Source organism: Gopherus evgoodei, chromosome 5 (assembly GCF_007399415.2).
Source record: "Gopherus evgoodei ecotype Sinaloan lineage chromosome 5, rGopEvg1_v1.p, whole genome shotgun sequence".
Taxonomy (NCBI): domain Eukaryota; kingdom Metazoa; phylum Chordata; order Testudines; family Testudinidae; genus Gopherus; species Gopherus evgoodei.
Genome location: NC_044326.1, coordinates 49,865,642 through 49,881,822, shown reverse-complemented (window position 1 = coordinate 49,881,822; position 16,181 = coordinate 49,865,642). Strand labels below are relative to the sequence as shown.

Here is a 16,181-nt window from a genome sequence, read left to right as displayed (position 1 = left end):
TAGATGAAATTCAGCAAGTTGAAACTAGAAGTTTTCCCCCTCTTATGGGATTCACAGTGGAAAGGGAGATCATCACCCTGTATATTTATCTGATAGCCTCTGGTGACTGTGTAACTCTGGAATTCTTAAAACTTGAATGCAGGTAGCTATAAATTAATGGATACAATCATAAGATATTCAAGTAAAACCAGTGACTTTCCTCTATTCAGACTGACCTTGCTCAATTTTTGGATTGAATAGCTTATCTTATACTGCCCCCCTCCCGAACCACACACACAATTTTATCTAGAGCAGTCTTTACAATGGTAGTGTGCCTTGACCATTTTTCACATCACGCCATTATACATGCCTTATCTTTTCCCCACCAACTCCACAATCATCTTCATCACATAAACATGGATACTATGCTTGTATGCTTCAGGTGCCTCAGGAATAAAGTGGGGACCTGCATAGCAAAATTAGCTTTAATTAAAACTTGCCAAATACATAACAAAAGACTCTTGATAAAGGAGGCCTCACTTGCTAATTTAATAGTTTTATTAACACCTCCTTTTTAGTGAGTTGCTAGAAGGAGTTACAAACAGGCTAAAAAACCTGTTGCTTATATTTACAGTGCTGAAAGTAAGAACAGCTGCCATACAAATGTGTTTTAAGTGAATTCTGCACATTTCTGAGTAGAGGACAACTTTGGTTTGTTTTTTTTGTTTTGCCTTTTTACAGTTTATAAACACCATGAATGCATTAAAGAAAGTTTGCAGATGCTTACAAGGTCTCTATTTTAAAGGATATAAAAGTGAGCAGGTGAAATTGGTACAGGAACATGCTTTTGATATAGGTTTTCATGTTGATATCTTTTAATTTCAGAAATCCATTGTTCAGAAATATTGTAAAAAATACTTCAAATTTAAATGCTTCAAAATAAGTTTTTTTTATTTTTAAATAGGCCCAAATGATAGGTTCAGATTGTGCATTCATTCGAATTATAAAAAACAGATCAGATGATTTTCAGCTCATACAAAGTATGTTTTAAAATCAAGCATTTATTTAAAAATAATGCTTTTATTTGGTTGCTAGGAAGAAACAGGTTAATAAAGTTTACACACATTTTATGTTACATGTTTTGAAGCTACGCAAAAATGGCTTTAATTACACTGTAGGTGTGTGTTGTTTACTTGTTGGTATTTCCTTGTTTGTGTCCTGCCATTTTCTTACATAGGGTTAAACCATCCTCTGTGTAAGGCACGTAGTGGCCTACAGTAAAAATAAGAGGAAATGGACCAAAAGCAACAGAAGAGAGAGCCCACTTTTCTATGGCATCATGTAGTATGTTTGGACAATAGCATATATGTGGCTATGCTATGGAAAGAAGGAACTCCAGGAGATAGGGAAAAACTTTTCTTAACCCTACTAGTTACAATTGCACTCCTGGAAGTCATACCAGGCCAAACCAAAACTAATTTCTACAAAACTTGGTAAATTGTCAGTTCAGCATTCACAGATACAGAGGAATGAAGAGTCAGACACAGGTTAAAGGTGCATGTACAAGGAAAGAGCTCAAAACAAGCTCATCTGGCTGGAGGGTACACCAAGGAGTTTGTGTGTTAAGCGTGAACCCGCAGTGTTTTCTCCAGTGCTTAGAAAGCTATATGCAAAGTGGGATATTAAGGAAGGAAGAAGACATTGCACTCCACGGTTCTCATACAGACCAAGCAGTATTGTACTGCACAGCACAGGCCCTGTGTGAACTACCAAATGGGGCAAATCAGAGAAAAACACACCCAGTTGAGGAAAGCAGTATGTTATGTGGGGGATTGTAATGTAAAGAGAAAGTGTTTGTCTTCATCATCAAAGTCACATGAGTCTCTACCAAAAGGAGTGAAATAAAGAACACTATGGAAACATCCAATCCATTCTGAATGCACAAGAGTTAGACCAATATATGAGGAGAGATAAGAGAGTCCATTAGTTCCTAGCACAGAAATTGACTCATCTCCATGTTTCTCTGCATGTTTTCAGGCCTTGTCACATGCTTAATCTTTAGCTATTTATACCATGCTTATTGCTATGGTATTTGTGTACTGCACAAAACTATAAATTCATTAATCAGTCTCGACATAGGCTCACTTTGTTTCTCTTTCCCCCTTCACCAGTGTGTGCGCGCGCACACACACTAATGGTATACATATGATTTAAAAATCATATTAATCTAGATGTTTTGTCTAGGTGGATCCTACTTCTGGTGCCTATGTGTTCACATGGGCACCAGAAGTAGGATCCAGGTGAACAAACCATCTCAGATAAGTTACTGTAACATAACACACTATGTTGTCTGCTAGATCAAGTTAGAAAATCTTGATTTTCTTAGATTAGGACAAAGGAGATTCTAGCCCTCTACAGATGTTGCTCATTCTTTATTATTACTGACCATGCAAGGGTTGGTTTTCTGCATCTTTGAAGACATACCTCCTCTTTGACTGAACACACTTTTTTCACATAGTTTTCCTCATGGTTTTGGCAATTGCATGGCTACTTTTGCAATTTTGCATGATTTGCCTCTCTTACTTAGACAAATTTTCTATTAAAGTCAGTGGAAGTTTTGTCTGAATAACAACTGCACAATTTGGTCCATTTCTGCTTACGTCACTGTACGTAAAAGTCACAGTATTGAGACCTTTATGGAAATTGTCATATATCAAAATGTAGAATCTAGTTCAGGAAAGTAACTCAGGTAAATATAAACATCAGCTTTTGTAGCAGCAAGATATTCTAACGGTACCTTGTTTAGATCTTTTAAGCATGTAATAATAATAAAAGTAACTGTACAGTAGAATATTTGAACAAAAATCCCAAACAAAAAAGGGTACATGTAGTGCACACACACTATGAAAATTGTATTTCAACATGTAAAAAGCATCTACACAAATTTACACTGCAATGACAGACCTGCAATTTGAATCAGAAAATGCAGCATGTCTTGATACAAAGTAGAAAAGTTAATTATAAGTGAAATTAGTCTCTGTGTCCTCCCTTGACATTAATTAAATTACTGAATATATTTGATCATAAGCTGGGTCATTTATGAATAAGTAAAATGACAAATTTTTATGACCCATTCATAAGCTGACCCTATAATTCAGGGGTCAGCAAACTTTGGCTCCTGGGCCATCAGGATAAGCTGTTGGCGAGTCAGACTGTTTACCTCGAGCATCTGCTGGCACAGAAGTTAACCTAAGTAAACAAAGTGTCCTGGCCCACCAGCGGCTTACCCTGACGGGCCAGGACAGCAACTGATTGGGAATTTTTTTGGGGGAAGCTGGGGTCAGGGGAGTAACCCCTGTGACCACCCCCACATGACTCTAGCCTGGGACACCCACACTTTCCCCATCCCATCCCTTCCCACCTTATCTGGGGAGGGCCAGGGGAGGATGTCTCTGGCCTGGCCACAGCCTGCTCTGGTGGGTCGAGCGGCACTGCTGCAGCCTACAAGCCCTGAAGCTGCAGCTGCTTTGGAGGCTGGGGGGAGAGCAGCATGGCCAGAAGACGAGAGACTCTAGCCCCACCTCTTCCCTGGCTGTGCTGCCTCTCCTTATCCTCTGTTTGGTGGGGGGAGAAGGCTGTGTCCCACCTCTTCCTCTATACCCATTCATAAGCCAACCCCCTTCTCTGATGCTTCCCTTTTTTACTTAAAAAATTGAGCTTATGAACAAGTACATACAGTAGGTTTTTCCATTTCATAGAAGTCTTCCCTTTTCCAAAAAAACAAACAAAAACCACAAATGTAATGGTTTTCTTGATTAATCACTTAGGACTTAATCCTGTTCTATTGAAGTGAATGGGAGGTTTACTATAGATTCATTGGGAGCAAGACCACACCCTTACACTGTAGGTGCAGAAATTATTACTGCAAAAAATTTGCTTTTGTAACAAAGCAATGGTGTAGCCAAAATAGCTTTATTATAAAAAAATTGCAATTTATTTGAGTCTGCAATTAAAATATACATTTCTGGTGTTAGCCTTTCTGGTAACAAATAAGGTGAAATATACTCAGTCACTGCTTGTCCTAAAGCATGTGCAATTATATTCATGCATTGAATAGTGGATTAAAATTTGTAATGAAAATTAGTGATGTAGAGATTTTGACTTCATTGGTTGCTGGAAGAGTACTTTTGTGAGCATACCAAGTTAGTCTGTGAAGTTTTTTAATTATTTAATTCTTTCTTAAAATTTTTAGACCTGATTCTTTTTATGTACGGTAAGGTCCCTTTACACACTAATAATTTACCAAGGCCTTACATTTTAGGATGCTTTGTGGGAGAAAATACAGGATGCTCAACAGACTATACATTTTGCTCAAAAATTCCCACAGCTGTTACGGCCAGGGCCAGCTGCAGGCACAACCCAGCAAGGGGTGCTTGGGGCGGCCAACGGAAAGGGGCGGCACATCCGGCTCTTCGCAGCAATTGGGCAGGTCCCGCCAAAATAAGAAAGTAATAGGTAGACAAGGCCAAAAGGGGATGATTGTGAGACTGGCACCAGTTCTGCCCGAGGCAAGAGGTTATCCTATCTTAAGAAGTTAAGAAATACAAAAAGAGTTATAAAATAAAAAGTTACTAATGTCATAAGGAGTAAACAAAATACTTACAGTTCAGTCTGGGCTTCAGTACCACATGAGCAGTCCATGGTAACTTTACTTGCAGTTAGGGAATGTCAGATTTAAGTTGCCTGTTTTATTCTGCCTCTGGAGATTATTAACTAACTACTCTGAGAATGTTTCCTGTTCAGCCCCTGGGCCACTCTGTTAATAGTTTGGTGGGATATTATGACCATCCTTTTCATTAATTATCAGTGCGGGGCTCCTAAACAAATGGTCATATTGTGGTAGTGCAGGAAATGTGGATAACAGATCTGTAAATATAGTAAAGAGAAGTAAGATCAAATGTAACCAGGAAGCCACTGTAAGTATCAAAATAAGGGGTTTTAATGCAAGAACCCTAAAAATATACATTTTAAATTACAGAATTCTGGAAGAAATAGAAATAGAAACAGAGGGCTGGGAGTAGGGCATAGGTGTGGGAAGCACCCCCAGGTTTTGTGTGTGGATCCAGCACCTAGGGAGCAGGGGACAGAGCCAGCAGCCCTGCATAAAACCTGAGGGTACTGCAGCCCTCCCCACCCCTACTTTCCACACCTATGTAGCCACCCCTTTATAAAATCCAGCTTTAGGGTCCAGAAGACATCCACTAAAATCCTTAGCTAAAAATCTAACCAGCACTGGGACCTAATCTAGGCTGTGAGCCTCTCACTAAAGCAACATTCTTAAACTACAATGAGTTCCCAAGACTAGAAAAAGTTCTCAAACTAGACTAAAGCCTACCAAAAAGTATGTGTCTAGTGTTGGAAACCAACTTTATAGTCTCTTATCTTATTACTTTAGCCAATTAGTTTAAATGGGAAGCTGCAGTGGTGCCACCTTTGCAATACTGCATTCCTAACACTAGATGATACTGTACAAAGGTATAAGTAGCAGCACTTACAAGTCCCCCTATAGGACCCAAAATGGAGTCCAACAACTAGCAGCAAATGCTGGTTATAGAGAAAACTTCACTAAAGTGCTACCCCAAGGTAAGAATGCCTGTCTCTGTTTTTAAAGAAAAGGGTAGTTATAACGGGGGGAAACAAGCCAACACTGCAATCTATACACTGTAATCGGGTTCTGTTTTCCCTTAAGACTTTATATATAACTCAATAAGGAGTTTGAATGCAAATAACATACATTATTGAATTATTCCTTTCATAGACCTACTCTCCCTAGATTTTCACATTCTCAGTGCTGCTTTCTCCATCATGTTTCCTCTCCCTTTGTTCCATCCTCTACAAGTCACTGTTATGCACAAATGACTTGTGATAGATGAAGCAAGAATGACGGAGAATACCATTAGCAAAATTGTATTCTGAATTAATTCAATCCTATGCGCTGGCTACAATAGAGGCAAAGAATAGCTGCTTCTTCACATTGTGGAAGGTCCCAATAAATGGAGCTCTTCCAGGTGATCGCTTGGGAAAAAAAATGGTTGACTTTACTCAGGTATAGAGTTTAGTGTTTCTCATTGTAGACTTTCCATTATATGTTTTGGATAAGGCTGCTCAGAGTGAGACTAGAGTTTGGCCTTTTCTAAGCAGGGTACCACAGTGCTCTGTTTATCACCTGCCTATTTTAGTCTGTGTCAGAGGTCACAAGGGGAAATGGTTTGGGTTTGCAATGCCTTCAGTATGCTGATGGCACTCATCTCTATGCCTCTTTCACTGGAATTCCATGGTATGAGTGATTGTTTTCCTAGTGTCAGGTATTTGGATAAGAGCTAGCTGGGTGAAACTTAATATACATAAGACATAGTTGATAGTAGGAATCTGTAAGAAAGCAATGCTGGAGGGTGTGGTGGAAATGTTATCTGCTCTTTTAATAGAAGGCAAATGCCTAGTGTTTGTTACTAATGTTTGCAATCTAGGAGTCACTTTGGATTTGTGGTTGCTTCTAGATGTCCAGATTACAATGGTGACCCAGAGGGCTTTTTTCCTTCATTGGTTGGTAAGGAAGTTGCAACTGCTTCCTAATGGACTTTGCTGTAGTAATTATGTTATCAACTCTAGATGGGAATTTTGGAATGTGGTCGACCTAGGCCTATCCTTGAAGACCACTCGGAAACTTCAGTTAGTGCGTATTCTGGCTGCTTGGTCACTTTAAATGTTTTGTGTATGGAGCACCTTACCCCTGAGTGCCACAGGAATGCATTCTCTTCTTCCCATTTATTTCCAGGTGCAACTTAAGGTGTTGAGTTAGATTTATGGTTTGAGTCCTGTGTATGTGGCAAACTTCCTTTTTCTTCATGCTCCCCTCATGCCCCAGGCTTGGCAGTTCAGATTAGCTGGGTCACTTGATCTGATAGTGCCTAGATTTGATTGTCTTTGAGGCTAGAGACAGGGTGTCTTCAGCAATAAGCTCTCCATTGGAATTCATTTTCTCTTCTTGGTTTGAAAGATCTGAAAAATGACTTTCAGCGCATATTGTAAGGCCTAACTCAGGCCTTCTGAAGGGTGGAATTGGTGCTGGAGTCTAATTTTTTGTGTTGATTGTTAATTGATTCGCAGTTGATGAATCAATGTGTGTGAATTTATAGTTATTTTGAGAGCTGGAGATTGTTCTGGGTACATTATCAGCAGAGAAAATTCTGTTTCGTCCTTTTTGATGGTATGTATTTCACATGTATTATGGAATGTCTTCTTTGTTTAACATGTATTGGGACACATTCTGTAATATTTACATCCCTTGCAATGTATGATGATACAAGAGGGTGACTAGCGCATAGAGCCAGGCCTTGATTGTGTTTCACAGACACAGCTGCGCCTGAGTCCTGGAGTGGAGGTGTAACTGTCCCAGGAGGAGTGCAGTCACTGAGCCACCTTGTTACAAGGCCCAGAATGTTCTCCCACTTGTGCCTAGCAATATGAGGCCTGTCATTGTGATGAGTGGCTATGGGAACTAGCTTCACACAGCTGTACTTTATGGAATGCAAAGACTGTGACTGTGCCATCCCTGAAGGTGTGTAAAGAGGGGTGGATAGGCCTCTTGTGTTGCCTGCCTCCTTGCCCACCCACACAGGATCAGACACAAGCAGGTGCCTGTTACCCAGCTTACAATTGCATAGGACAGCTCTATTTTATGTTGAACTTTAAAATATTATTTAAAACAGGAGACTACAGCACTGATTGGGCAATTCTGTTTATTAATAGAGATTCTTGCCTTTTAAAACCATGCACCCTGCTTTGCTTAGCTTAGCTTGAACACGTTGAGGAACTTTAATATGGCAAAATGCTACTTTCCATGGCAAAAATGAGATGCAAATGACTGGAGAAGGGTGTTGGGGATCCTTAAACTTGACTTTCTCACTTTCTCATTCACACATCTTATTCTGAGCCCTGCACTTCATGGTTCAAAGTTACAGAATTCCAGAATTTTACACAATAGTGTATGTCATTGTCATAAACAGATAGTTAAGGGTTAATGTCTCTTTTACCTGTAAAGGGTTAAGAAGCTCAGTGAACCTGGCTGACACCTGACCAAAGGACCAATAGGGGGACAAGATACTTTCAAATCTCTGTGGAGGGAAGTCTTTGTTTGTGCTGTTTGGTTGGTTCGTTGTTCGCTCTCGGGACTGAGAGGGACAAGATGTACACCCAGGCTTCCCAATCTTTCTGAATCAGTCTTTCATGTTTCAAAATAGTAAGTAATAGCTAGGCAAAGCAGATTAGTCTTATGTTTGTTTTCTTAACTTGTAAATGTGTCTTTTTGCTGGAAGGATTTTTACCTCTGTTTGCTGTAACTTTGAATCTCAGGCTAGGTGGCGGGGGGAGTCCCTCTAGTCTCTATGAATCTGAGTACCCTGTAAAGCATTTTCGATCCTGATTTTACAGAGATAAATTTTACCTTTTCTTTCTTTAATTAAAAGCTTTCTTTTTAAGAACCTGATTGATTTTTCCTTGTTTTAAAATCCCTGGTGAGTCTAAACTCACCAGGGATTGGTGGGGGGGAAAAGGAAGGGGGGATGGTTAATTCCTCTTTGTTTTAAGATCCAAGGAGTTTCGATCTTGGGTTCCCCAGGGAAGGTTTTGGGGGAACAGAAGTGTGCCAGACACAGACTTCTGGCTGGTGGCAGCGTACCAGATCTAAGGTAGGAATTAAGTTTAGAAGGGTCCATGCAAGTCCCCCACATTTTTACTCTAAAGTTCAAAGTGGGGGAAAAACCCTTGACAGTCATACTTTGTTTTTACATCCATTTCTCTTTTCCTAACAAGAACTGGACATATTCACAGAGTGACCCTGTCATAAACAGATGGTTAAGAGTTAATGTCTCTTTACCTGTAAAGAGTTAAGAAGCTTAGTGAACCTGGCTGACACCTGACCAGAGGACCGATGGAGGGACAAGATACTTTCAAATCTCTGTGGAGAGAAGTCTTTGTTTGTGCTGTTTGTTTTGTTCTTTGTTCGCTCTTGGGGCTAAGAGGGGCCAGACGTGCAACCAGGTTTCTCCAATCTTTCTGAAACAGTCTTTCATGTTCAAAATAGTACCTACTAGCCAGAAAAGGTGGATTAGTCTTATGTTTTTTTCTTAACTTGTGAATGTGTATTTTGCTGGAAGGAGTTTTACCTCTGTTTGCTGTAACTTATATCTCAGGCTAAGGGGCAGGAAGTCCCTCTAGTCTATATAAACTGAAGACCCTGTAAACATTTTCCATCTTGATTTTACAGAGATAATTTTTACTTTTTTCTTTCTTTAATTAAAAGCTTTCTTTTTAAGAACCTGATTGATTTTTTCCCTTGTTTAAGACCCAAGGGGATTGGGTCTGAACTCACCAGGGATTGGTGGGGAGAAAGGAGGAGGGGGAAGGTTAATTCCTCTCTGTTTTAAGGTCCAAGGAGTTTGGATCAGTGTAATCTCTCAGGGTAACCCAGGGAGGGGAAAGTCTGGGAGGGGGAAAGGAGGGGGAATGGTTTATTTCTCTTTGTTTTAAGACCCAAGGGGTTTGGGTCTTGGGTTCCCCAGGGAAGATTTTGGGGGGACAGGGAGTGTACCTGACACTGGAATTTCTGGTTGGTGGCAGCGCTATCAGATCTAAGCTAGAAATTAAGCTTAAAAGGGTACATGCAGGTCCCCACTTCCTGGACGCTAAAGTTCAAAGTGGGAAAAATACCTTGACAGACCCTGTGTTATGTGGTTGTTGTATCTGAGTGTTTGCTATCATGTGGCTCATTTAACCATTCACAACAAGTTCTATGAGCTTTATATTTTTACAAAGTTCTGGTGGTTTTGTAAATCCATTAATCACAAAACTTAATTCGCTGAAGCTGGAGCTTAATCTTGGTCATCTCATTAGGGTTGCCTCCTGGCTGGTTTTGTACTGACTTGATGGTGGAAAAAATTTGATGTGCAATTTTTTGTCACTTGGGATATGTCAGTTTGCTCTACAATTCACAGCCCTGTGGCCTACACTGCAGAGCTGTGTTAGGATAAGGTTAGAAATATCATAAAAATACACATTTTTGGTTTGGTTTTGGTATAAAATGGTTCTCAAAAACATTTTAGCAATAATTAGCTATAGTTGGCCCTAGGACACTTTTTGTTGAGGGGAAGAGGAGTTGGTGACCAGTGGCCAGTTTCTATTGGTTGTGGTGGGTAGTTGCTGTTTTTTCTGCATCTCAAGCTGGCAAGCCTATGTCTGGTTCGTGGGAGCAAAAATCTGCATAATTTCTGATTAAATATTTATTAACAACAAACAGCATGAATGCTTCCCTGCATTAGGGGTGCTGATGGGGAGGAGACTCTGAAGTTACTCTCAGAGAGATTTCCCCAAATCATCCTGGGGAAGGGTGGAGTTTGCCATCTTAGTTACTTCTTCGGCAGAGATACTGGCCTAGTGGATAGGAGGAGAGCTTGTATGTCTTAGTCCCACATGACGACTTCATAAACTAGGGAAATGTGGTCCAGATGAAATTACTATTAGATGAGTGCACAACTGTCTGAAAGATCATACTCAAAGAATAGGGTTCAGTGGTTCACTGTCAAATTGGTTCATGTATTTATCAGAGTCCCACAGGGGTCTGTCCTGAGTCTCATAGTAGTTAATATTTTCATTAATGACTTGGATAATGAAATGGAGAGTATGCTTATAAAATTTGCAGATGACACCAGGCTGGAAGGGGTTGAGCACTTTGGAGGACAGGATTAGAATTCAAGTTGACCTTTAGAAATGGGTATTGGTCTGAAATCGAGATGAATTAATTAGAGAAGGGCAAAGTACTACAATTAGCCCTGGTCTACACTACGAAGTTAGGTCGAATTTAGCTGCGTTAGGTCAATTTTATAAGTAATGTGGCTACACAGCCAACCCCGTTCCGTCAACCTAAAGGGCTCTTAAAATTGACTGCTCTATTACTCCCCAGTGAGGGGGGCAGTGCTAAAATCGACCTTCTTGGGTAAAATTTGGGCTAGTGCAGACACAGCGTCGTGCAAATCTATGGTATTGGCCTTCGGGAGCTATCCCAGAGTGCTCCAATCTGACCACTCCGGACAGCACTTTCAAATCTGATCCACTAGCCAGGTACACAGGAAAAGCCCCATGAAATTTTGAATTTCAATTCCTGTTTGGTCAGCGTGGCGAGCTCAGCAGCACAGGTGACCATGCAGTCCCAGAATCGTAAACGAGCTCCAGCATGGAGTGAATGGGAGACACTGGATCTGATTGCTGTATGGGGAGAAGAATCTGTGCAGGCAGAACTCCCAAACAAAAAGAAGAATGTTAATATATATGCCAAAATCGCACAGGGCATGGTGGAAAGAGGCTACGCTATGGACACACAGCAGTGCTACTTGAAAGTTAAGAAGCTCAGGCAAGCCTACCACAAGTCAAAACAGGCAAATGGTCGCTCCGTTCAGAGCCCCATATGCCGTTTCTATGATCAGCTGCATGCCATTCTATGGATCCTACCACTACCTCACCACTGTCCGTGGACACCTGCAAGGGGAGAGTCTCACGCAACATGGAGGAGGATTTTGTGGATTAGGAGGTGGAGGGGAGAATGCGCAGCAGGTAAGCGGAGAATCCTTTCTCCCAGCAGCCAGGACCTTTTCATCACCCTGGAGCCAATACCCTCCCAAGGCAGGTTCCCAGATCATGAAGGTAGAGAGGCACCTCTGGTGAGTGCACATTTGTAACTACACTACAGGGGTTTAAAGCAATTGTGTTTAATGTTCGATTTGCCTAAGAATTGAGATGCATTTGCGGCCAGTACAGCTACTGGAAAATTTTAACGTGTCTGGGATGGAGCGGGAATCCTCCAGGGACATCTCCATGAAGCTCTCCTGGAGGTACTCTGAAAGCCTTTGCAGAAGGTTTCTGGGGAGGGCTGCCTTATTTTATCCTCCACGGTAGCACACTTTACTATGCCAAGCCAGTAGCATAGTTTGGAATCATTGCAGCACAAAGCATGGCAGCGAATGGTCCTGGGTTTTGGTCACATTGATGCAACATTCAGTCTTTATCTTTCTGTGTCAGCCTCAGGAGAGTGATGTGATATTCATGGTCACCTGATTGAAATAGGGGAATTTTTGTAAGGGAACAGTATAGACTCATAGACTCATAGACTCTAGGACTGGAAGGGACCTCGAGAGGTCATCGAGTCCAGTCCCCTGCCCTCATGGCAGGACCAAATACTGTCTAGACCATCCCTAATAGACATTTATCTAACCTACTCTTAAATATCTCCAGAGATGGAGATTCCACAACTTCCCTAGGCAATCTATTCCAGTGTATAGACTCCGTTCATGCTGGGCTGTTTGTGCTTGGCTAAATGGGATCATCCCAGAGAAAAGTCACGTGGGGTGGGGGAGGGATGTGCTTCACATTCAACCCAAAACCGCATCCCCCTCCTTTTAAATGGCAAACCCAACCAGCATTGCTTGCTATGGGAAAGGAGGGTGCTGCAGTTTGAAACCATTCCCACATGTTCTGAAGGCAGAAGAAGCCAACCACGCGTACCCTTTGGCTTACCATGGCTGCCGGAAACTGAATTCTGTTGCCCAGCTGTGTGTGGTATGTCACCATACCGGCGGGCACTCAATATAAAAGGCAAAATGCGACCTTGTACCTGAAGCACATGTGCTGTCTGTTGTGAATTGCTTGATTCACTTTGAAACGAGTCTCCCCTTTTTGTTCTCAGAAATGTATCTTCTTAAATTTTATTCTCCCTTTTTATCCCCCCGCGGGTGCAAATGTTTCTATGCTCCCTGTATCATCTCCGTCCTGGGGTTTATCATAATTTAGGAGGTGAAAAAAATGCTCTCGTGATGACATGTTTTCTGAGGTCATGCAGTCCTCCCACACTGATAGGGCACAGCTGAATGCATGGAGGCATTCAGTTGCAGAGGCCAGGAAAGCATTCAGTGAGCATGATCAGAACAAACAGGACGAGATGCTGAGGCTAATTTGGAGAGCAAACAGGCATGATCAGGCGTCTGATGGAGCTGCAGGAAAGGCAACAAGAGCACAGACCGCTGCTGCATCCATTGTATAACTGCCTGCCCTCCTCCTCAAGTTCCATATCCTCCTCACCCAGATGCCCAAGAACGTGGCAGGGGAGGCTCCAGGCAGCCAGCCACTCCACTCCAGAGGATGGCCCAGGCAACAGAAGGCTGTCATTCAAACAGTTTTGATTTGTAGTGTGGCTATAATAAGCAATGTGGCCTTGTCCTTCCCTCCTCCCCCACCCCATGTGGGCTACCTTGTCAGTGATCTCACTTTTTTTTAAATAAATAAAGAATGCATGGATTCAAACCCATAGGGACTTTATTTCCTTTGCCAGCTGTGGTCGAAGGGGGAGGGGGATTGGCTTACAGGGAAGTAAATTCCTCAAAGGGGGCGGTTTAGCATCAGGGAGAAACTGTCACACAGTAGCCCTGGCCAGTCATGAAACTGGTTTTCAAAGCCTCTCTGATGCACAGTGCACCTAGATGTGCTCTTCTAATGGCCCCGGTGTCTGATTGTTCAAAATTGGCCACCAGGCAATTTCCTCAACCTCCCACCCCGCTATAAACGTCTCCCCCTTACTCTCACAGATATTGTGGAGCACACAGCAAGCAGCAACATCAGTGGGAATATTGGTTGCGCTGAGGTCTAACCTAGTCAGCAAACAGCGCCAGAGAGCTTTTAAACAGCCGCAGACACATTCTACCACCATTCTGCACTTTCTCAGCCTATAGTTGAACTGCTTCTTACCACTTTCCAGGCTGTCTGTGTATGGCTTCATGAGCCATGGGAGCAAGGGGTAGACTGGGTCCCCAAGGATAACTATTGGCATTTCAACATCCCCGAAGTAAGTCCCTTTTTGCAGATGTTTGAACAGCCTGGAGTTGCTAAAGATGTGAGCATCATGCACCTTTCCCCGCCATCCCATGCTGATGTCGGTGAAACGTCCCTTGTGATCCACCAGTGTTTGCAGCACCATTGAGAAGTACCCCTTGTGGTTTATGTACTGATTGGCAAGTGGTCCGGTGCCAAGATAGGGATATGCGTTCCGTCTATCGCTCCACCACAGTTAGGGAACTCCATTGCAGCAAGCCAGCCACTATGACCTGCACATTTCCCACAATCACTATCCTTACTGGCAGAAGGTTACTGATTGCCTTGGCTAATTGGATTCACAGCAGTCCCACAGTAGATTTGCCCACTCTGAATTGATTCCCGACTGACCGGTAGCAGTCAGGTGATGCAAGCTTCCACAGGGCTATCGCCACTCGCTTCTCAGCTGTCAGGGCAGGTCTCATCTTGGTATTCCTGTGCTTCAGGGTGGGGAAAAGCAACTTGCACAGTTCCATGAAAGTGGCCTTACTCATACGAAAGTTTCTCAGCCACTGGGAATCATCCCATATCTGCAACACTATGTAGTCCCACCAGTCTGTGCTTGTTTGCCAGGCCCAGAATCAGCGTTCCACTGTATCAACCTGCCCCGCTGCTGCCATGATGTCCCAATTGCCACATTCCATGCTTTCAGGAATGTCTGTGTCCATGTCCTCCTCACAATTGTCCTTGTCCCCTAGCCAGGTTCTGCACATACTGCAGGATAATGTGCGAGGTGTTTACAATGCTCAAAACAGCAGTGGTGAGCTGAGTGGGTTCCATGCTTGCCGTGCTATGGCGTCTGCATGGGTAACCCAGGAAAAAAGCCACAGAACGATTGTTTGCCGTTGCTTTCAGGGAGGGAGGGAAGATGGGGAGACTGATGACATGTACCCCAAATCACCCATGACAATGTTTTTGCCCCATCATGCATTGGGAGCTTAACCCAGAATTCCAATGGGCAGCAGGCACTGTGGGATAGCTACCCACAGTGCACCACTCTGTGAGTTGATGCTAGTCACAGTATTGAGGATGCACTCCACCAACCTACTGTGCTTAGTGGGGACATACATGATTGACTGTAAAAAATTGTTTTCTAAAGATCGATGTTTATAAAATTGACCCAATTTCAAAAATGATAAAATGTTTGGAAAACCTGACTTATGAGGAAAGGTTAAAAAACCCAGCATGTTTAATCTTGAGGAAAGAAGATTGAGGAGGACCTGATAAATCTTCAAGTACATTAAGGGCAGTTATAAAGAAGGATGATGATTAATTTTTCTCCAGGTCCACAGAAGGTAGGATAAGAAATAATAGGCTTAATCTGTGGCAAGGGAGATTTTAATTAGATATTAGGAAAAACTTGCTTACTATAAGGGTAGTTAAGCACTGGAACAGGTTTCCAATGGAGGCTGTGGAATCCCATCACACGGAGGTTTTTAGGAAGAGGTTGACTGGGATTGTCTAGGTATACTTGGTCCTGACTCAGCACAGGGTGCTGGACATGATGAGCATCAAGGTCCCTTCCAGCCCTACATTTCTAATATTGTGTGTGCCAGGATGTTACAAAACATAGTTTGTTGTATTCAAAAGAAATGAAGTCTATAGAAGTTAGAGAATGAAGTCTGAGGTGTTTGGAAATGGCAAGTAGCAGTTGCTGTTGTACTTGTACTAGGTTTGGTACATTTGTCTGATTTGAACACCACGCATTATTCAGTGGTACATGTGTTTTGTACATTTTGGATTTACAAGAAAAGCCATGTTTTATCACTCTGTACCTCAGCTTAACTCAAACATTTTCGAGACATGTCGTTGATAGCACGTAATTTTTCTGTGTTTTGTATGCCTTGCTGATGGAATGTTATCACATCGCAAAGCAGTCTTGATACTTACTATGAAAATAGTCTTTAGCAAAACAGCCTGCAAACTTTGTATTGGCTTGTAGTGCGGCGGCTGCCCTACTCCCTGAGAATTTAGGCGGCAGCAGGCCAGTGGGTCTGTGCAGATGAACAGCCAATAAGAAAAGGCCTTATTGAGAGCCAATTGGGGCCCAGATTGGAGACAGCCAATCAGGGCCAGGCTCAGCCATATATAAAGGCTGCCCAGAACAGCAGTAGGCAGTCTGTCCCAGGCCTTTGAGAGGGAAAGATCTGTCTCCAGAGCACCAGCACCAGCACCAGCACCAATGCAATGCTGGGCAGGCCCGCAGCCTGGTGTCTGCCAGACTGCAGGCA

The 16,181-nt window shown here is 42.5% G+C and overlaps 1 protein-coding gene across 1 annotated transcript in view; it reads right to left on the bottom strand.

Annotated features, from left to right (window-relative positions):
* Window positions 1–4,417: 4,417 nt before the first annotated feature.
* GABRB1 (gamma-aminobutyric acid type A receptor beta1 subunit) overlaps window positions 4,418–16,181 on the bottom strand; it is a 273,995-nt gene continuing 262,231 nt past the window's right edge. The window contains exon 10 of the transcript XR_004000482.1: window positions 4,418–4,905. The gene's annotated coding sequence lies outside the window, so the exon portion shown is untranslated. The remainder of the gene's footprint in view (window positions 4,906–16,181) is intronic.